General features: G+C 39.4%; 1 protein-coding gene across 2 annotated transcripts in view; it reads left to right on the top strand.

Annotated features, from left to right (window-relative positions):
- Positions 1 to 23,343, top strand: part of LOC119477418 — a 51,863-nt gene that overhangs the window by 19,164 nt on the left and 9,356 nt on the right. The gene's annotated exons all lie outside the window — the stretch shown is intronic.

Below are 23,343 nucleotides of genomic sequence, written 5' to 3'. Positions count from 1 at the left end.
GTGGAAAACTTTGGAGAAATGAGCAAGAACCCCCCCACCCCTGTAACACCTGAGAGAGGCAAATTTAATAAATTCCTAATCTTTTACACAAAACAAATGTGCCAGCACACTCTAGTTGTTACTTAATCATTCGGCAGCCAATAAATGTATTGTCAGCATTCGTCATTACGGTCACAACACACAGATGTGATATACAAACATCAGTCAACCAAGGTTGCTCTAGGTTCACTCTGTACAAGAGATAAATTGCTGTCTTGAGCAAACTTTAGAAATTCCTAACATTTCACACAAAATATAGCTCTGCTAGCTCAGTCTAGTTGTTACCAAATCATTCTCCAGTGAAAAGATATCTTTTCTCTCAAATAAATTAGCTACCGCAGTTGCAAAGCCATAGCTACAGTAACTACCTATGGAGTCAGATCTGTCTCAGTATTCATGAATGCACACAAAAGGATTCACAAATGTATTTCGAGATTTATATGTAAGTGACTCTCTCAAAATAAATATTTTTCAATGCACACAAAAATAGATATTGTTGTATATAAATGTAAAACGAATCCACGTGTAAAAAAATAAGGTTCACAAATATATTTCTGATGAACACACAAATATTTCTTTGTATTTAAAAGTATTTGCAATTTATCAAAAACATATTTGGATGTTGTTACATTTATTTACAAACTGTTGAACCTGCATTTACAAACTGCTTGTTGTGTGTGAACTTCACTGCATTTGTGTGTAGGTTTTTTGAGACTACTGACATGGATCAATTCACAAATGCATTTCTTTTTCAACAGGGAATTATCTGTAGCCAATCAGATGGCTCTTTCATTTTCAGGGCAGAGATTCAGGGGTATTATTTAATGTGATCACGTAGCATTATATATCTATGGCGTTACATGAACCCCTAGATCAACCTCAACATGGAGTCTGGTAGCTTTTCTCCACAGTTAAGTGATAATTCTCCTGTCGTTCATCATAAAATATGTTTGAGTTATGAATGCTTGCTAGTGAAGGGGCATTTAAGACTAGCGTAAAGTAACAATTTAGCTATATCATGCTGATAGACAACCTAGCAACCAAGCATGCTGCTTTTGGATGTTCTAACGAAGGCAATGCAACTACAAAACTAAGAAACAGGGAATAATATTTTATAGCTGAGAAGTTGTTTTACAATATTGTATATCATGTATATTTATGGATGTAACACTATGTGATCACAGTAAATGATACCCTCAAATCTACGCTTAGAGTGATTTATCTTTATGGACACAACGATAACTATTTGTGTGTGCATTGAAAATTATTCATGTGGAGAGTCATCCCAAAATACATTAGACTCCATAGATACCTAACAGCATCTGAGTGAGCTGAATGTGTTGTGCAGTGGGAAAAATAACTGGCTTTCTTACACAACAAGTATATTCTAGTCTCAGTGCTCAGTTTGGATTATGGCTGTTTCACCTCATCTCTTCTGTAGATTAGTTTCCTCTCTGCAGTTTGCAGGGCAGACAGGACTAGACTGTCTGTGTGCATGTGACTGACTGGCAGGGGCGGTATGCCTCCTTACGGACTGTCCTGACTGGTTAAGGTTTCGGCGCCCTGAGATTTTGTGATTTCTGGGACAGCCACAGAGACTGGAGTTTTTCTCAGAGCATTTGATAGATCAATGTAAAGAGAATTTCACTAAATATTACCAAAATGGCTCTAAAAAAATTCACAGTTTATTGCTCTAACCCAGCATTAAATGTCAACAGCCAAACAACACTATCAGTACAAAGTTGTCTTGTGTAAATGAGGTACGCATGGGAAGCAATGTTGAATTTACATAGTGTGATTCAATGTTATTAATTGGCTGTGTACAACTGACACAAGCAGTACTTGCATGTGTAGATGTAAAACATACAAAAATGTAAGAACTTACCTTTGTTCGGGTTGATAAAATGCTCTGTGAGACCAGCCTTGTCAGTTTTCAATTTAATGTGTTGTTCGGCATCCTCTCGAGGACGGATCCGTCTACTCCTCACAGATCTCTCCATTATTCTTCCTTTGTCAGCCATTTCATCTGTTTGAAAGAAGAATTTCATGTTCATTGGATCCACAAGAGTTTCAACTTTACAGTCACACCCAATTTATGTATTTCCAAGACTGTTAAGGGACCCAGTATGCAGAAATATTCAAATACACCATTTATAGAATACATTTGCACTGCATGCAAAAACCTGCATGGTTTCTGCCCCAAACTGCATGTGATTATCATAAAGTGGGCATGTCTGTCAAGGGGAGACTCGTGGGTACCCATAGAACCCATTTACATTCACATATCTTGAGGTCAGATCCCTTTTAAAATGGCCATACCAGTTTTTCCTCGCCAAAATTTAGCATAACTTCGTAACATTATTTGGTGTTCTTCCTGACTAGCTAGCATGACATGGCACCAATGGCTTCCTTAGGTTTTTTAGTTTCATATGATACCAGTATCTCCACTATAGCTTCAAAAGTGAGCCTGCTACAACCTCTTAAAGACAGAATAGCGGCTGGAGTGTTAAGGGGTTAGCATTTATCTGCACCATTTCAACAGAAAATTGTCGGTTTCACATTTTTCAATGATTTTGCTGTCATTAGCATCATACAACTGGATGAATCACTCAGCATAAATCTGATAAATCCAGCAACTTTTTTCATTCAACTAGCTAGCTAGCTAGTTAGGCACACTCATTTCAAGTGTGCCTAACTAGCTAGCTAGCTAGCTTTGCAGCTGAAATATCAATTTAAAGTCACCAACTAGCCAGAAAATTGTCAGTTTCACATTTTTAAATTAGTCTGCTGTCATTACACGACATCCAACTCATAAAACCATGTTAAAATCCTCAATCAACCATTACCTACCTTAAAGGTTGCTGCCTCATGGTGTCTTCCTGCTGTCTGTGACTGCAACACTGACTGTGGAGCGCACTACCTTGACCATGTGATCACGTGACCATGTGACGTCTGTTCCCAATCATCAGGAGTGTGGGAGGGACCTATTGCTAAACATCACTTTGCTTGTAGGAGTTGGGAGCAGGTGAGGGTAGGAGACAAGATGTTGAATTACCATTCCCAGTCTGGGTTAGACTAAAGACCTTATTCAAAATTGCTCAAAACTAATAATAATTATTATTAATAACACAGGTAACATTTCATCCCTTAGGAGTTATCAATTAGCCTGTTTATTACACATGCTTGTGTGTGCATAGTGATGGAAAAAGTGGGGTGGGAACAGTGAGTGAAATACCCCAGCTATCTCCTCAATGACACATCTTCCTCTTGCTGACTGTTAATGGACATGTTTAGCCTTCCCCCAAAGGAGACTGGCAATCAAATCCCATTATGTTACATGCACATTTGCATTGATGATGCCTTTACCTGCACCTGGTTTTAACATAGCACATAGCCTACTGTATATACAGGCTACCTATTCAAATTATACTGTGTACAGTTTTCAGAATACTGATGCTCATCCACATCCTTACTGCTAAACACATACCCTACAGGAATGACAACATATTTGTAGATGTTAGGACAGTAATCAAAGCAATTGGCTTAATTTTTAACACAGAAGTCAGGTGCCCAGTAGTCTCTTGCTGTTGTTCAGAAAAATTTAATGAATGCATAACACAGAATGGATTAACTCTTCTGAGGAAAGTAAAAAAATGATGGATGCATTTCATAGGGAGGTCTTCTTGGTCTAAAAAATGGTTACCTCTGTCCTAGTGCATCTGGGCACATGTGAGCACCATTAGAATCAGAATCAGCTTTATTGCCAAGTAGGTAATCAGATTAAGCTACATACAAGTTTGACTTGGTGTTGTAATGGTGTGTAGCAGTCAAAAATACATAGTCAAAAATTAAGAGGTCCTAAATAATGAGTCGGTGGGTGTCCTAGGGCTTGTTGATGAGGTCAGCTGCAGTCGGGAAGACTGTTATTTCTATATCTTTCTGGTCTTTCCTGCTCGCGTCAGTTTCATTTCTTTCCACCATTTCATTTGCAAAGTAGCTCTTCTGGCATTATAGTGGTTTCTGGACTATTGCTTATAGAATACTTTTGATATTAAAGTGTAGTATTTGGCTCCTCTCACCCTGAACTGACAAAGGAGAGTATATGTGGATATAGCCTACTTTATACAGCCAAAATGCTGTATGTACTATATTTACATCATATTATCCCCAAAACATGCATCATTCTGTGACATTAGACTTTTTACACACATTGATGATGCTTCTATCATCCCCTCTCTCTGTAGCCCTCCAGATGTGTAAATCCTCTGCTCATTTCTAGCACCTGAGCTAATTGGTATGTATTGCTCCTGGGTCTGACCCAGGTTGTATCTGAATTGAACCAGGAACAACCCGTGTTTACTGGCTTTGTTTGAATTGACAAAAGAAGGATTGAACCAGGGTCAGATAACCCTGATCCGATCCTGGTCATTGGTGTGAAAGAGGTATCACAGAGCCAGCTTCACAGTTTATAGTCTACTATTTAAAATCCTCTGTTCATAAGCTACTTACATGTGTTTGGGACACTACAGAAGTTTTAAATAAATTGAGCCAAGTCGATACTGTCTGGGATTTTATGATTACAATGGAAGTAGAAGCACTATTCATAGGCTGTATTCGAAACCGCATACTATACTAGTAGTACATACTGATTTGGCCAAAATGTAGTATGTAGTATGCAGTGTGCGAACAAAAGCAAAATCTCCAGTATGCCAAAAATACCCGGATGACGTACTGATTTGGAAAAATTCTCCAGTATGCATCGGACCAGTCTATCTCGCCTACTGTATCCCACAATGTTTGTTTTTTTTGTCCTGTGCTTTAAGAGCTGGTTTAAAGGCTTAAGCCTCGTCTAGCATAGGCTACTGCTAAATACATCACTTTAACTGTCACACACTGCATACTACTGAGGAACGCAGTATGCAGTATGTACTGTATACTGCATACTGCGCTCCTCAGTAGTATGCAGTATGCGGTTTCGAATACAGCCTTAGTTTTCAGTCACGTGACTCGCGCAGAGCCTGGAGGGCAAAACCAAGACCCCAGGAAGAGCACAAGGCTGTCAAATCTTTATTTTTTACAATCAGCAAGTGTTTACCTCTCAAGCGAGGAAAAACAAAGATATATATACAAACTGCAAGTCTTAGGCACATGTGACCCATAAACAGGAACCTGCTGCGGTATTTTAATCATTTAAGTGGAAGTAGACAACTTTTCAGCTATCTAGCACGCTAGCTTATCAACTCCTCGGTCATAACAGCATCTAATAACTTTAACCACTGCTCATTTTAGAAACGTCACCGCAAGAAAACCTCTTCTTTGTTCATGTAATGTGCGTTTAGATTGGTTTCCCATAAGCCTCGCTTTCACTGTGCAATTCTGTCTGATACTGGGAAAATTTAGGCTTGTTAGCTTGCTAGCATGCTAGCTACACCAGCTAGCGTTGACAGCAAGTAACAAACATCTATGATCCATTGTCTGTTTGATAATCTAAACAAAGAAGACGTTTTCTTGCGGTAGCCTTTCTAAAATGAGCAGTGATGAAAGTTATTATATTCTGTTCTGATCAAGGAGTTGATAACCAGACAGCGTTAGCTAGCATAGCTTGCTAGTCGAAAAGTTGTCTCAGCTACGTCCCCGGAGCTGTACTTTGGTGATGTTTAGCTACATAACATTATATCTTGTGGAGACTCCATCCCTTATACTGTCACCAAGAGGAAAGTGTAACGTCACAGTTATCTGGACTTTCAATCTGGATGGTGAAGGATGACGAGGTTAAGGACAAGAAATTAACATTGGTTACTGCGGTCAAGCTAGCTGTCACTACTCGCATCTCTGTAGTTGAACCAGCCGCTGGAGACGGACACAGGCAGAGCAGACGTAGTAACACTGCTTGCGAAGCGATGTCTGGAAAATGATTTAAATGGTTGAATGATTAAATGAGCTGGTTTGATGGAGATGGGAGAGACAGCTAGCTTGGTCGTAGTCATTGGCTGCATGGGTGTTCAGTTTCAGTCAGTGTTGGTGTAGTCCACTCTCGTCAGGGATGGCGGCACGTCTAATTTAATTGCACAAATCCACAATCCTCTGATCAGGGTTTTGGTTCTGAGACGGTGCTGTATAAACACAGTCCAGTCTCGACTTCTCTTCGGTTTGTGCATCAAATTGAACAACAACTAACAGTGTTGTAAAAGCTGGGCTGTCGCTGGTGGACAGTGGAGGGCAGCTTTGTTTTGCCCTCCAGGTAGGCGTTCCCATAGGGCTGTGACATCACGTGAAAACTATGAATACACTAATATTGATTAATCTGATGGCCTTCGAGCAGTCAGTCATTATCTGTCAGATAGAGAGCGACTGACACCTCCACAGGCTTTATAGTGGAACCTACAGAGTGGGTATTGAGTAATAATGTGCCTGTGTTTCAAGAAAGATTGTTCAGACAATGCAAAGGGACTATGATGGGAGCCAGCTTTGCCCCTGATTACGCTTGCCTCTATTTGAGACTTTGGGAGTCTGAATACGCCTTTAACCCTGCAATGAATCGCTTTAGATAGAGATACAGTTTTATTGTCATTGTTCAGGACAACAAAATGACTGAGCCCTCTTACTGCATTGCAGCACATGACAAAATAACAAAAAAGAGGTGGAAAAACAATTTAAGAATTAATGACGTGATGTATTGTAGATTTAATTTTGATATCATAAGGATTTGATGGATTTCCATAAACTTTCCAGCCAAAAGTACACAAGTATTCAATTAGTACTGTGTATATATATATATATATATATATATATATATATATATATGTACAGTAAGACAATGCTCTCCACCACCATCTCCATAAGACCAAATGATATAGTATAACCTTTCATCTTCAGATCTACTTATTGATGTCTGTGGTTGTATATGATGCTATATGTCCTTTTGTTAAATTGTTTGTCACACCTCAATAACTGGAATCTGCTACACACTGTTAACCTGTTTTGTTGTGTATTTGCCTGCTACCCATTGGTGAGACTTGATTTTTTTAACTTGTTTATGGTCGCATAAATTTGATCTCTGGAAAAATCATGCTGCTCATTGCTCCACCAAACTTTACACCTCAATCCCACCAGTTTCCATCCTGTTTGTAAGAGTTAACCACCTCAAAACCTTACACACATCAATGCTTAAATAATTAGAATCCTATATTATAATATATATTATTCTGAAATGAACCATTGTGCATAAGGAGTGCTTTTACTTGTGGTAAGTATATTTTGATGCTAATAGCCTACTTATGTACTTTTACATACAACATGTTAAATGCAGGACTTTTACTTGTAACAGAGTATTTGTACACTGTGGGATTACCATATTTACTTAAGTAAAAGATCAGAGTACTTCTTCCGCCACTGTTAACTATGGAAGGATTTACTGTACATAGCACTTATGCCTGCCAGCGGCAATGCTTGGTGGGGTTTGGTAAAGTAGGCTAGCTGACCATGGTAATGGTAGCTACATGCTACCAATAGCTTGCAATGCATATGTATGTACATTTACTTAGCTAATGATGATAACATTGGCTACCAGTTAGTTGCTAATATTTGCATGCCAATGTAGTGCTAGCTATAACGCTTGGTAGGGTTTGGAGATGTAGGCTAGCTGGCCATGGTAATGATAGCTACATGCTACTAATTGCTAGCAATGCATGGGAATCCACATCACCACTGCAGTTAGCATGTAGTGCTAATATATGCATGTTATTGTAGTGCTAGCTTATCAGGCAAAACGCTGGCTACCTATGGGGTCCTAGACATACACATACACAGATATGATAATTGTCACTATTGGGGACAAGTTCCACACACTTCCACCAGATGGCGATGTAGAGTTATACACAGATTGGGTGGGGGGGGTAGTGTTTGTCACACACAGATACACAGAAAAATGATAAAAATCACTTTTAGGGACCATTGAGATTTTAAGACCTAAACACATTTTGGAGCATGCTGAATACTATTTAAATGAAAAACAACTGGGGACCATGGTTTTTGTCCCCAAAGGCAGAGGTGTCCCCGTGTTACTGGTGTGTAAACGCATGAAAGTCCCCAATTTTATCCTAAGTAAGAGCACACACACACACACACACACACACACACACACACGCACCACAAAGCGTTGTTGGCAGACATTAGGGAATCCCTCTCGGCTGAAACTTCTGAAGATTTGCCTGCAGGAACCCTACGGTGCTCAGAGTCACAACATGATGTAACTGTGTGTGTGTGTGCGTGCGTGTGTGTGTGTGTGTGTGTGTGTGTGTGTGATGCCTCAGCAGCCTTAGCTGAACTCCTGATGATGGTTCATGCTCCTCTGGTGGTTACCCTTCCTCTCTGTGTACCCCAGGCCTCCTGCTTGTGATGTTGATGTGACTGAAAACTGTTAACATGTTACTGACGCCATATGACAATTCAGTTCCTCACATCTCCCAGCGACAAAATGATAACAACAACCACCGCAGTCAGCCGGCAGCTCTACTTCCTGCTGCATGGAGGAGCTGCTGTCTCATCTGTGTTGCTTCTCATTCCAGCTAGTGCTTCTGTTTGACTCCAGTAGGGCTCATACACTGTTTCAGCTGCAGATATACCATGGACACAGGAAGTGGGGGTGCTGCAAAGTCTTGTTTTATGAGAAAAAACTATTTTGTTTTTATTCTACAATATTAATATCATTTAAGAGGAGATAGGATTGTTTTCTTACTAGGGCTGTCAAACGAGTCTCCCCTTTACAGACATGCCCACTTTATGATAATCACTTGCAGTTTGGGGCAAGTCATAGTCGAGTCAGCACACTGACACACTGACAGCTGTATGTTTAAAAACATGACTCACAAATAAAACACCTGTTGTTGTTCTCCAGGTGTAACAATGAGAACGAATGGTACCAGATCCACGAGAACATCATCCGCAAGTCCAGCACCAAGTACACTGCTCCCAGCACCAACTACGGTAGGACGGACAATGTGTGTGTGTGTGTGTGTGTGTGTGTGTGTGTGTGTGTGTGTGTTCTTTTTGTGCAGATCTGTGACTGTGTGTGTTTTCTCCCTGGTATCACAACATGAGTAACCAAGGTCTTATTCCAATCCAGCCCCTACACCCTCCCACTCCGTGGTGGAGTGCACTCACTTTGTAGTCACTCTCACAGCTGAATGAAGCACCCTTCTTTAAGGTGGAGGGTATGAATACAGCTGCCACTTGGGGACGAACTTCCCGCTCTCCGGCAAGGAAATAAATATCAGAATCAGAAATACTTTATTGATCCCCGGGGGGAAATTGAGTTACGTTTTGCTCCTTTTCTAGAATATAGATATATAAAAATAGAGAAATAATAAGAAAATATAAATAAGAAATATATATAACAACAGTGCAAATAATAATGCTGAAAAATAGGATCTATGCAAATAATATAAATGCATGCATTTATAAAAATGCAAGAATAGTGTAAAAAAAAGAATATTAGTTTAAATGTTCTGTATAAATAAATGCAGTGTTAATTGTCGGAGTAAACCAAATTATTGCACCGTTAGGTCAGTATTGCACAGTTGAAGATATAATAAATTATGGGGTTATAGCTCGTGATAGGAGTAAAAATAATAAATATACATTATGTTGTGTATATATATATATATATATAATATACAACAATTTACAATCTAATGAACATGTCTACCGTTTTCTAGACTGGACAAGGGTATATTTGATCCTAAATACAATCTATTTACTTTATGTTTTTGACGTCTGTATGACAATAAAGTAGAATAAATTAAATGTCTATCAGTTTGAGCAGATTACAAGTAAATGTTTGTACCGGTAGTCGCATGGAACTTACATTGGATCGTGTTCCATGACAAACACAAAGCGGCGTTGCACGTCGTCAGTAAGGGCGGCTGGTTAAGTCGGCATCGCTGCAGACTCGCTGCTGGAGGGTTTTATAACCCACTTCTTCTGTGAAAGTCACCTGGTTAGAGCACACGACACAGATTTTAGCAACAAAAGTCCAGCAGCATCACTGACTCATGTTACTGCATGGAAGACAGTTTTAAAGACTTATTTATACACATGAATACAGAAGTCATTAAAGTCAGTTACAAAATAAACACACAAACCTCCCAGCAGCGACTCGTCCAGTTTGGAGAGCAGCGTGCGCTCAGACTGTCACGCCTGTGTCATCACTTCACATCAGCTGGGAAATTGTCTTAATTGGTGTCACTGCAGGGAGCACGGCCTCTTGTGGCCTCTCGTTAAAGTCTGTGAACTCCTGTGGTCCCAACATGTTATCTTTTAGAAATGCAGCTGTTGTTCAGGGAGACGGTGTGTTTTCATGCACTTGGGTAAATGTGGTTATTGTCACTTTCATCTGTAAATTTATTTCAGAAATATCCAACAGAAATCTGCTAATCTGACGGAAACCAGATGACTTACTGTATTCAACATAGCCTACACTTAACATTAGGACCACTATAGCCCACGCCATTCAACGTTATGGTTCCAAAATTTGAATTATTTTGTCATTGTGTATGATACCTGTATGTTTCCCTCCTGCCCCGACTTTTCCTAAATACCTATTTCTTCACATGCCTTTTAGAAAACCAAATAGATGGGGTTTCGGTGCCCCTTTTAGTCGCCAGGAGTAACGGCGATTCATGTTGGTACCCTCCTCCGGCAACCGAATTAGAGCATTTGCATAATGGCCATACACGCATGGAGACAATGAATGGGACATTTGCTTGGGTGTTGAATTCAGATATCAACAATCGTTCTCCAGAATCGCTAACTCCACCTTTTAATGTTTTGTTCTGGTTATGGAAAATAAGAACGTCCTGTGCTTTGCAGCTACAGCTCTCAGGTACTCACTGTTCCTTCAGTTTAAGAGCTCGGGTCGAAGTTTCAAGTCAAGTCATGTCAATTTTATTTGTGTAGCCCAATATCACAAATCACAAATTTGCCTCAGTGGGTTTCACAATCTGTACAGTTATTGTAGTTTTGTGGCCTAAATGTCTTGCTGTTTAACCTCCACCTTTGTACTGCTCACCTCTGTTTTATCCTTATCTCTCTTTCTCTTCTTTTGCTTGTCAACTTCTCATATCTGTCTTCTGTTTGTCGCCCTTCTTCCTCCCTCCGTCCCCTGCAGGTCTGATCATCTCTCTGCAGCTGCTGAGGGGCGACATGGAGCAGGTCCGCAGAGACAACCCACTCATCTTCAGCAGGGGGGTGGCTATGACCCGCAAACTGGGCTTCCCTGATGTCATCATGCCAGGTGAGTCAGCCACAGGTACCGAGGAGTTGTCCACCTCATTGTTTGTGGGATGGGACTGAATTACAATTTAAATTTAATGCAGGAACTGGAAGACTGAATCCTCTTCTGTTTGCATAAATTTGCATTTTTTCCATCATCTCAATGTGGACTTTAATATTCACTTCTCATTCAGTCTGACTGCACCTCAAAATAAAGGTGCCCAGTACATTAATATGTTTCATTTGGTGACCAGTATTAATAAATACATTTCTTTATATATCAATTTTAGATTTTTCAGAAGCCTTTTGGATGTTTGGAGGGTGAAACAGTTTCAGTCCACTGAATTATTCATTCAGTCTTCATGTACTACCTGGATTAATGAGATGAACCTTCACAGACACAACGTACTGTAGCCGTGCATTTAAATGATAATTAATTCATCCAACTGCACTCAGCTATTCACAGCCACTAAACAAATAAAAGATAATGAAAATGCACTAAGTGTTTTCTCGCTCGTAATTAAAATCCTACAAACTACTTTTAAAACTGATTGCTTCTCCTATTTATCCAGGTTTATTTTGTGACAATGTAACATGTGTAAATGTTACTATTATTATAATAATAATGATTTTAAACATTCAAAATTTTGCTCAATGTTATTCTCCATTTTTGTAAAGATGTAAATGATACCAATTTCTTTAAGTAGTGTTAATTTTGATGGTGAAAAAAACTCTTTTAGCCTTCAGAGCCACTCTAACTCAGTGGTCCATTTATTATCTATATTTTTTATTTGTAAACACACAGTAAATACACAAATAACACATAGTATAAAGTAAAAAAGCATAAAGTTCCAGCAAATTCACAAACAAACAGCACGAATAAAGTAAAACTGGTAGGCTACATAAATTATTATATCACACTGATATGTACTGACTGGATTTACATGCAAAGCATCACTCAGTTTAGTGTCTGTGTCCCCTGAACATAATTACTGTCAGTGAACAGAACTGCATTTTACAATAGTTGCTCTGTAAAACACGAGTTGTCACAGAGAAACAGCAGTTTGTATTTCTTAAAAAACTTTGAAAAAGAATGACGCTGTGGTGAGAAGGTGTCAGCGTGCTTTAGTTTGTCAGGTTTTTTTACACACAAGACTGCTGTTGGTAATTGCAATACTTAAGGCCTACACAAACACATTCAGACATACATTAGCACAAAGTCACAGAGTTATTATACTCATTTGTTAAATAAAATGTACAATATTACAGACTGAGAGACGAGTGGAAGGATTTAAACAAATTAGACCGTCACATAAATAGATGTGGGGGATTTCCATTAATGATCTCAACAATCTTAAACAAGCACCATCTCCTTTTAATACATTTTAATTCAGCCTCTACTCCAACACCACCTGACAAAAAACATACCGAGTATATATATCTACATTCGATAAAGCCAGGTTCTAATTCTTCTTTCATTTTGTTGACAATCAAAGTATTTTACAGAGGGGATTTTGGATATCTCTTTATTACTCCATAAATCAGAAAATACTGACAACATCCGTAAAAAATCAATTTTTGCCATGTTTTTAGGAATAAAATGTTCTATAAATCAGGCTGTGAATGATATATGAACAAACAGCTCTGTAAAAACCTCCAGATTGAATGAAACTGGAAAGTTTGGTGTGTCTTAGTGCTACTGATGTGGAGATTTCTGGCTCAGAGTATGAAAAAAACGTCCTTAAAGATATGGATTGTAAAAGACACTACAGGTTTAAATAATAGATATCGCCATGAAATATCCCCAGCTGATTCCTTACATTAAGACAATTATTTTTGTATACTTTTTCTGTGTTATTAATACTTGTGAAGAGAGAAACTCACTTCATAACCAAAGGGATTCAAATTTACCCTCAAGCTGCCCTCCAAAACAGACAGAGAAGGAAACAGCTATGCATATACAGTATGCAGTAGTGCCTTTCACAACTCTCTCACACACATTAACAATGCATGTCACACATTCACACACACACACACACACACACACACACGAACACGTATAGCCTCCCCTCGGGCAGTGATGGAGCGAGTATTTAACTCCCATCTTGATACATTAAGGTTGACATCTCCTCTATAAGGACACGCTGAGGTGATGAATGAATCCGCACACGTTAACACAGGTCATTAGTCTTGTGGATGTCAGAGGTGTTCAGCTTTAAATGTGTGGGAGACACTACGTGTGCCTCCATCTGTGTTTGTGGACACTATATACATAGAATATCCAGGTGTTTGTTAGGTGTAAGAAGGTGTAAGTGACGCAATGCAACATTTTCAGCAAGCTGCATCTGTGTTTTTTCACGCTTTACATTTGATATCATAACATTCCTCAGGTGAAATGTGAAACAAACTGTAAGGTTTTTTTCCGTACGTTTTTGTGTTAATGTGTCCATCCCGGTCTCAGGTGACATCCGTAACGACCTGTACCTGACCCTGGAGCGAGGGGACTTTGAGAGGGGAGGGAAGAGCGTTCAGAAGAACATTGAAGTCACCGTCTATGTGCTCTACGCCGACGGAGAGATCCTCAAGGTAGGGAAGCAGTGCAGCCATACCGCCCTCATCAGTCCTCTTTTTGTTCCCTCCTCTACAGTTATCTCTTCTCGTGATCAGCTCTTGAAATGGCTCAAACGCAACAAGGAAAATGTGACACACAGTTACAAGGGTCCATTTCCTTGAGACTTCTCCACAAGGACATGGAGCCTTCTGTGTACCACGATGAGACAAACACCTTCCTCAAGTGGTGTGACACTAACCATCTAATTTTAAATGTCTCCAAAACACAGGAGATGGTCCTTGGCCCGAGGCAAGTGACTGCCCATGAGCCAGTGGTCATCAAAAATAAGACAATTATTCAGTTGTCATCATACAAATACTTAGCTGTCTTCATAGACAACCTTCTTTGCTGGAAAACACACATTGATAACCTGTTCAAGAGACTGCAGCAGGGATTTTATTTCCTAATGCCGTTGAGGCTGTTTGGAGTGAGCAGCCAGATCATGCAGATGTTCTACCACAATCTTAGAGAGCATCATTAGATACGGAATTACAGCATGGTTTGGCAACCTAACAGTGCAACTGAAAAGCAGGCTTGCCAGCCCAGAATGCACAAAACAGCTATGAAGGTAATGGGAAGAAGATGAATATGAGCCCATACAGAGCCTGTACAAGCAGGCAGTCATGAAACAAGCAACAAAAATCCCTCTCAACATCCCCTCCTCTCTGAATACGAACCATGAGGAAGAAGATTCTGTGTGCCAAAGTGCAAATAAAACCGCTTGAAGCTATCGTTTGTTCCAGCCTCCATCAAGCTGCTGAAGTCTAATGCTTAGCACTTTAATTCTACAGGTTCTTTTTATGTCTCAGCGCTGGCAACAGTTGTACGTCCGTCCATACGTACATATGTCCAGTCCATTGTTGTGACCAATATCTCAGGAACACCTTGAGGGAATTTCTTCAAATTTGGCACAAACATCCACTTGCACTCAAGGATGAACTAATTTGATTTTGGTGGTCAAAGGTCAAGGTCACTGTGACGTCACGTCGTCCCACTCTTGTGATATCTCGGAAATGGCTTGAGCGAATTTCTTCAAATTTGGCACACACGTCCACTTGGACTCAAGGATGAACTGATTAGATTTTAGTGATCAAATATCAAGGTCACTGTGCCCTCACTCATGTCCCTCTCTGCCTCCCTCTGCAGGACTGCATCAGTCTGGGTTCAGGTGAGCCCCACATACCAGAGCACCGCTCCTTCGTGCTCTACCACAACAACAGCCCTCGATGGAGCGAAGTGATTAAACTGCCGATTCCGATCGACCGCTTCAGAGGGTCCCACCTACGCTTCGAGTTCAGACACTGCTCCAGTGAGTAGCTCACTGTTACTGGTAGTGGTGGTGGAGTTTAATGATACTTTATATACATATTTATAGACGTTTTAATACATCATTTATACATGGTGGCCCATGCATTAATTAAATCAGTGAAAAGAAGATTAACAGTGTGATACAGATGGAACTTTGCACTTCTTTGCTTGTCGATTTACCTGTGAATTTTCTTTCAAAGTGAACATTAAGTTTCATTGTAGTAGAACTTACTGACCAATGACATCTGTGCAAAGATAAGTATATTGAAATGCAACCAACTGAACCAACCTAACTGAAGTGGTTTTACATAATTTAACGACATTGTCTCACTTATCTTCACAGCGGTAAAAGAGTAAAATGTTAACCTAAACAGCTGACATGACAGTCATTTCCAACCTTGCTTTATTGACCCAAACCACACTTTATTTACAAAGTTAATTAACTAAAGCAAAGCCAGAAGAAAGTTTTCCTCACACTAAACGTCCTCTGTCTTTCGGTCTTCCCCCCGCCCTTGTCTCATTTCCACTCACTCTACAGCAAAGGACAAAGGAGAGAAGAAGCTGTTTGGTTTTGGCTTCACTCCTCTGATGAGGGAGGATGGAACCACTCTTTCAGACGAGAGCCATGAACTCTACGTTTATAAGGTCGGACATAATAGTTGTTTTCCTGCTTTCCTGCTTTCTTGCTATTAATCAGAAAGTGACATACCACCAATGTTTAACAGGAAGTTAATTTATTTTGTAGTACTACTGTTATCATACATACTTTCAATCTTTCATTTGTTGATAGAGCACATGTTACTAGAAATTATTCTGCAGTGGAACAATGAAGGTGGAGATAAATGATAGTGAAGGGAAATATAGATATTTGTGCCAAAATGTAGTACTATTTAAAATAAAGAACTGGCAACCACTTTCTATTAGTTAAAGAAAACATGGTTTGGGGCCGTGAGCCCACCTAGAATGTGCGGCTGTACTGTGTTACAGTTTTGTTTTTGTTTCTGAGATATGTGAGGTTACCTGGACAGAGAGAGAATGATTGTTTTACAATCCTTGATAATAAAATGTTCCATACTTTGTCCCTGTCGTCCTCGTCCCTGCTGGCTCCTCTTGGCCTCAGTGTGATGAGAACACCACCTTCACTAACCACGCCCTGTACCTGGGCCTGCCCTGCTGTAAAGAAGACTTCAACAGCTGCCCCAGCATCCCCTCCAGCCTCATCTTCCAGCGCAGCGCCAAGGAGACCTTCTGGATCGCCACTCAGCTCTCCTCCACGAAGCTCACTCAGAATGGTACGCAGCCGATCCAACAGTAGTTCCCCCGTTTGTATAAGCCTACTCACCAGAGACAGTCAGTGTTTGAGTGTAACAGTGTCTCTATTCAGGCTCGGGGCCTGCATGCAAAACAGTCCTGGATCATGTAAATGCTTAAAGAAACATTTTAGTAAAAAATCCAAGTTTATCATTTAACTTTTTAGTTATCGTTTAGGGGGATTATGGTGAGGCTACAATACTTTCACATTTCAAACCCTTGTGATAAGGACAAGGAAACCCCACGTATTTTGTAATTCTACAGTTGAGAAGCCGGCGGCAACCTCTGGGTCTGAAAAGTGAAGCCAATGCTGAAGTGCCTTAAACTTGCATTCTTTCTAATAGCCAGCAGGGGGCGACTCCTCTGGTTGCAAAAGAAGTCTGATTGTATAGAAGTCTATGAGAAAATGATCCTACTTCTCACTTGATTTATTACCTCAGTAAACATTGTAAACATGAGTTTATGGTCTCAATCAGGCTGGTTCCATGGTTCCGTATCATTTCTGGTTCCAAAAAACCAAGATGCCAATGGCCAAAAACCAAGAGGGCAACAGCCAAAATGCCAAAGTCAAAGCCAAAGAATGGAAACTGATATCAAAGCTTCAAAACAGAGTTGTGTCTAGAGGGTAACACTCAAATGGCAAAAACTTGCAAGATGGTTAAGGTTAGGCATTGACCTTGAATAGTCAAGGTAAGGATAGGTCGTCAAGCAGCGAGTCTCCCGAGAGTTTTTGCAAGTTCTCGCAGTTTGTTGGTTACCTTCTAGACACAACATCAAAACAGCAGTCCACAAACTGATGGGTGACATCACGGTGACTCTGTTCTCTTCTTATACAGTATACAGTCTATGTAAAGAAGCAAGTAAAGCTTTCAGTGTGTGGATTCTGGACCCTGGTGTTGTTAATGAACAATTGGAGGCCTGACCAGGGCTTCCCTGGTGTCATACCACATTTTAGTTTGTGTCTTTTCTGGTGGTTGACATTACTGTTGTCTTCCAGTGGACCTTCTGGCCCTGCTGAAGTGGAAGGCCCATCCGGACCGGGTCATGGACATTCTGGGCCGGCTACGACACGTCAGTGGAGAGGAGATAGTCAAGGTGAGACAATACTTAGGTTTTCTTCAGTTGAATACTTGGATGGATAGAAACGATTTATAAGATGGTCACAGTGAATTAAGCTTGAGCTATGTAATTGCAATGTCAGCACGTCTCACACACTGAAGAAAAAACATTCATGTGAACTATTCCTTTCAGTTACTGTACTTTACTTTAGTCATTTATCTTGGCAATTCAGCTGTTAGCTCTACTCCCCTCTTCAGAAGCATCACAGTCACCAGGTGATCAGATACTGTACCTGTCTTGCCAGAACTGATGATTTCTTGTGTAGCCTGGCAGCTTTCTGTGAAGATTGAACTAAGTTGTTCATAGTTAGCCGGGTGGTTGGTTTGTTGGGATCTGTGTTGACGGAAAGCTACAGTACGTGGCAAAAGTTCCCCTCAGCCAAGACACCTGACGTCATGTATCTTAACAACTTCTTCGACATGTATGAGAGGATGTGACATTAGAAGAAAGTGAGACATTTTATGAGTTTGTGTTATAAAAAAAGCTAGGGTTGGTAATCTTGAGAAACCGGCAAGAGTGCGCTAGATTTTAAAATGATCCAACCGAAAAACTCAGCCCAGTGTGGCCAACTCTTTTCTAATGAAAGTAGCTAGCAGCACTAGCTCCATAAGTCCCTAAAAGATAAACCTGCTGAGAGAGAAAGGGTTCAGTGTCCCATAGTAGGGACAACAGGTTGTGTTTGTATCTTTCAGGTAACAGGTCAGAGGTTAACTGGTGTCAGGATTGTTTGTCATTCCTTTGTTATGAGCCAATCTTTATCAGTCATACCTGATGTATGTGTGTAACAGTTTCTCCAAGACATTCTGGACACATTATTCTCCATCTTGGACGACAACACGGACAAATATGGACCACTGGTGTTCCAGTCATTGGTAAGTGTGTGTGCAAAAACCTTAAAGAAAGAAAGTTGAATATTATATATCTACAGAGAACCAACTAAAAATGAAAGTCCAATAAAAGACATGACACATATTTCATGTCAGTTATCTGCAAAACATATTGTACATAGACGGTTAGACGGACATGCATTAAACTGACTGATTGGTTATTCACAACATGCTGGAAACAGCCCCTCTGATTGGACAGTTTGTCTGTGAACAACAAGTGCAGTCACTCTAAACACAAAGGGACAATATCAAGTTCAATTTGTCTTTGCAACTGTTACAAATATAACATACATTTTAAAAACAGTTTATCTTAAGACAATATAGTCTCGGGACAATATCACATTATTATAAGTGGAAATCTAATGGATTGATTGGTAGTTAACTCACTATACCAAACAAATGTAAAGTGATATTTTAAGTAGGCGCAGACACACAATCATGATCAAGGCCATCAAAAAGCCAATGTTCTATCCATATAAGGCTTAATGTGTCCCATTCATGTATTATTATTATTATAACATGTCTTTCTCCGTCTCTCTCAGGTGTTTATCATCAACCTCCTCAGGGACAGCAAATATTACCACTTCAGGCCGGTGATGGACACGTATATCCAGAAGCACTTTGCTGGCGCGCTGGCTTACAAGTGAGTGCTTTATTAACTGACAACGACTGTAACCACACAGGCTGGTTCTAGGGTGACCAGATCCCGACAAGCCAAATGTGGGACAAAGAGTATGTTTGTGTGGGACAATGTGGAACACGTTACCAATACTGAAAGGTAGTCTAAAATGTTGTTAGAATTCCTATCTAACTTAAAAAATAAACATTTTTATTCTGCCGTTTACCTCAAAACATCTCTATGATTTTCCCGAATGCATCAGTAGATCGGCGCGTCTCTTTTTGAGACGCACGTTTGTATTATAAATATCGTACCTAAATGTGCATAGCTTGTGACTTGTGGTAACTCACAGGTTAACCTGCAAATGACCCACGTGTTCACAGTTTGATTGACAGCAAAAACAGGGCCGTGATGACAGCCTTCCCTTTGGATAAAAGCCAGATTTTAGAAAAGCGTTTGTCCTGCAGTGGTAGACTGTAGTGGACTTTTGAAAACTAGAGCCAATGAAAATGTGGAACATCGTCTCAATATGTGGGATGTGGGACAAGGGATAAAAATGCTGTGCAGTCTCTCATAAAGTGGGACACCTGGTCACCCTAGCTGGTTCACAAGTCAATGCTCTGACAAACTATCCTAGTCTCTTTAAAAGGTACGCAGGTATGTGTGTGCCTGAGTGTTTGTTTATATGTCATACACTCACTGCATTCTTCTGAAAATGACATACCTTTCAATTTAATGATCCTGATTCTCCCAACACCACTGATGTCAAAGCTCTTTATCCTTTTGAAGCGTTGCCATTCATTCTCTCAAGTACATTTACATGCACATAGCAACTACGTTACTGTATAATATTCAGGTTAAGGTCAGTCTGGTAGAAATGTGGTACTCTGCCAGCTAGCAGGAAATAGTAATATAATAGAGATCAAAAATAAAATAGGAGAAATGGATTTTTTTTTTTTGTCCTGGTTTGTAATGTCAATCAATTTACGACCACTTCAATGTGAGTCAAAGAAAAGCCATACGAGTGTGCATCTATTGCTGAATTTTAAGTTATCTTCTTCTGAAAGAAGAGCCGGTCACAACATTACAGGTCGTGGATGTGTTTTTTAAGCTCATCATTTTTTAGAGTCTTGGTCAAGTTTACGAATAGCAGGTCCAGAAATTGTTCTCCGTCCCCTCTGCAAAAGAAATACAAAAGAAATGCTCAAATGTCACATGTCATAATTTACACTGTTTAATGTTTGCTGTGTTCCAGAGAGCTGATCCGCTGTCTGAAGTGGTACATGGACCGCTCTGCAGAGGTGGTCAGACAGGACCACATACAGGAAGCAATGAGGGTAAGAGCCACTGACTGAGTCCAAACTTCATGAATGACAATTTGCTATGGGCGCAGTTCAGATGTCTGACTCTGGAGGACCGTTTTTGTGTCAAAATATTGATTTCTTCAGTAAGTAGCCGTGTAATAAGCGGGATAATGTACAGCTAGCAGGTCATCGCCCTGTCAGGATTCTTTTAACAACAATGACCGGCTCGCCGCACATTATCCCTTACGTATACTATATTAGGTATTGGTTAGTTATAACCGAATTATTTGTCCAAACCACTGACAAAGTATTAACTATCTATCTAAATAATGTTTATAGATGCTTTACAAAGTATTTATTAACAAGGTATTATAACCATCAATTGCAACTTTATAATAGTCATCCAAATAATGTTTATAGACAGTTTACAAACCAATTATTTACCATTAAGAAATGTTACAAATTTCTGTCTATATAATGTTTATAGATGTTTTACAAACAATTTCTTAAAGTTTACAAATAATATTTTAATCATGAGCAAATACTTCTCTATATAATATATAAAATGTTATAATGTTTGCAACTATAAACTGTTAAATAATTATAGCATTAGTAATAATTAGTAAACAATATTAATTATCTTTGCATTGTTTGTTAACATTTAAATGACTATTAACTAAGTTTAATTAACAATGAATTTACCATTTATAAATGATGGTTATTATATGATTTTCTAAATTTGTTCACTTTTTGAAAATACAAAGCTTCCAGTTTTGATTAGTTTTTATGTTTCATTTAGTAAAGACAAAAGGAGACATTTGTTCTCCTAAAGACATCTATAACATTCAAACAGCAACCATCTAGCTTACTGAACAAAACACTGGTTACCTATGCAAGCGTGTTTTTTTTACTCCCTTTTTCTTTCACAGACAAGAAAATGCAGACATTTTCATTTTTATTCCAATGGTTACCCTGCTGCTGCTGATAATATCTTATCTGCACAATGTTTTAATGTAAAAATCAACCAAAGGGCTTTATCGACATGTTTACACCTTTGTAGTTCTTCCCACTGAATGTCCTCGCACCATATTCACCATCGCATCAGTGTTGTAGGCAGCAGAGCCCTGAATAGATGCACCAAGCAGATGTAGAGAATGTACCACATTTAGCGGACAAACGCCGCTCAGCACATTCAATTATTTATCAGACTCAAACATCCATCTGAAATGGGTCACACTGTCATGTAAAAGTGGACGATGTGAATTATTGAGGATACTTTTGACACATGCTGTAGCTGTGGGTTCAGATCTGAGTTTTTTATGCCTGGCTAGAGGAGTTATATTTTCAGGTTCTCTGTCTGTCTGTCTGACCCATTCTTGTGAACGAACACCTTGCAGGAATTAATTCATATTTGGCACAAACATCCACTTGAATTCAAGGATGAACTGATTAGATTTTGGTGGTCAAAAGTCACTGTGACCATGTTTTTGGCCATAACTCAAGAATTATTTAGCTAATTATGACAAAATACAATTAATGCCTTTATATTAGTTCCTTCAAAGTTTTCACTACCTACTGTATATAATATGAGTCTGGACAGACATGGATGAAACTGCAACTTGACTGGTTGGCGGAGGCACATATCTGCTAGGTGGTAATTCTAGTTATTCATATTTTACAAGCCTGTCCGCTGAGTTTCAGCTTGTATCTGTCCGTCTCTGTCTTGTACAAACTGTACATTCATTCACCCTTTTAAGAAGTAAAGCACCAGGCCTTTTCTGCTCCGTTTTTATTTAAAAGTATACTTTAAATAGAAATTTGTCAAGTATTTAAGTGGGCAAATAGGCTTGCTTTATGCAAATATATGTATATATTTATTATTGGAAATCAATTAACAACACAAAACAATGACAAATATTGTCCAGAAACCCTCACAGGTTTTCTTTCTCACAGATTCCTTAGGTTTTCTAGTGATGCCAGTATCTCCACTATACCTTTAAAACTGAGCCGGCTAAAACCTTAAAATCGCAAGTTGTGTTAAAGAAATTAGTGGCGTTAAAACAAATTTGTGCTAACATGTTATTATCGCGTTAACTTGCACAGCCCTAGTAAGAAAACAATCGTATCTACTCTGAAAATGTATTGGTATTGTAGAATGAAAACAAAATAAAAAGACTTTACGGCACTTTTTGTTTGATAAAATTTGAACATTACACACTTCAGCCTCTGCCTCTTTTTGTGTCTTCCTTCTCAAGTGAATGAGAAGAGAAATACTCACATTGGAGATGTTTATATGTAAATAAAACATTGGTATTTTATGTTATATTGTTTCTTTTCCATTTCTCTCTCTGATTCTCCCTCCTTGTTTCCGTCTCTCCACCCTCAGGCCCTGGAGTATCTGTTTAAGTTCATCATCCAGTCTCGGATCCTCTACTCCCGGGCCACCTGCGGTATGGAGGAGGAGCAGTTTCGCACCAGCATCCAGGAACTCTTTCAGTCGATCCGCTTCGTCCTCAGCCTGGACAGCCGCAACTCAGAGACCCTCATCTTCACACAGGTGAGAAAACATACAGACTCTTCAAAATGTGGTTTTTTTAGGTCTTTTCTTTAATCGTTCTGTTTTTCATCACGTTAAAATGTTGATGAGCTTTCCCTGTTTAAGTAATCTCCTTCTTTTCACAGCTGAAACTGCATCTTGTTGTGTCTTTGTAGTTTAGATTAGTTAGACTAATCTAGTGATTTAATTACATTTGCTTATAGTTTAGATATGTTTAATCCTCTCCTTTTAGTTGCTTTAACCTGACTCTTGTCTCCTTTATGTACCTCTTTCTACTTGTACCTCGGACCTTTCCTTGCTTCCTTCCCACACTTTCT

The sequence above is a fragment of the Sebastes umbrosus genome, chromosome 1 (genome assembly GCF_015220745.1).
Source record: "Sebastes umbrosus isolate fSebUmb1 chromosome 1, fSebUmb1.pri, whole genome shotgun sequence".
NCBI lineage: Eukaryota > Metazoa > Chordata > Actinopteri > Perciformes > Sebastidae > Sebastes > Sebastes umbrosus.
This window is presented reverse-complemented; position numbering and strand designations above follow the sequence as displayed.